Genomic DNA, 857 nt, shown 5'->3' with positions numbered 1-857 from the left:
CTGGCACTGTTGAGATGATCTCCTTTTAGATCTCGTGATACGGAATGATGAGTACAAGTTGTTAGAATGTAGTGTAACGTCATCCATTGCTTGTCCGAGTCAGTCACGTTCGTTGACTGTCTATGGTCAGTCACCTAGTTAGCTATCTTGTATGGGTTAGGTTGGAATACAGAGTTATAGTTAAATCCCGCCGCCAATTAGACAAGTCACGTCCATAAGGAATTAGAAAAAGAGAGTCAATTAATGCCTTGTTTGGCGTTAGAATGTATTACAACATCGCAGGGTTGGAATCACCATTCTATCTGTTGTACAATATTAAACTTTTATCAGACTTGTTTTGTAAAACTAAAACGATATAATATTGCATTTTCAAATAACTGTGTGTAATTAAGAGTGTTGTTCATGTATCCTTTTTCTCAATAGCTTAAATATGATGCTTCTCTCACTATTACAATGCGTTTTTCCATTCAGCAACGGTCTGGATCATTGGCGACAACTAGGCAAAGACCATGGGGAACAACCTTGGCTTTGAAGATGTCTACATCTATTGGTTTGACTGGGATGGTAGGTCTCCTTTTCTTTTCACAGTCCCTACACTGTGGCGGGAATGACCTGGGAAGAAAGACATCAGTGTAACAGCATCAACAACTGGGGTTAATAACTCCTGCAACAGCATGTTTGTTGCGTACATTAACAGGCTAAAATAATGTATTTAGATTTTTTTTAAAGAAAATATCTTACATAGTGACACTCTAATATTGAACCTGGTGCTTCATACAACATATATACTGTATATACATATGGCTTAGTGTTCTAACGTCCGCAAACGGCAGCTCCTATCACAACTAGAGATTGAT

This window comes from Etheostoma spectabile, chromosome 20 (assembly GCF_008692095.1).
Source record: "Etheostoma spectabile isolate EspeVRDwgs_2016 chromosome 20, UIUC_Espe_1.0, whole genome shotgun sequence".
Classification (NCBI taxonomy): domain Eukaryota; kingdom Metazoa; phylum Chordata; class Actinopteri; order Perciformes; family Percidae; genus Etheostoma; species Etheostoma spectabile.
Note: the sequence above shows the minus strand (reverse complement) of the source record.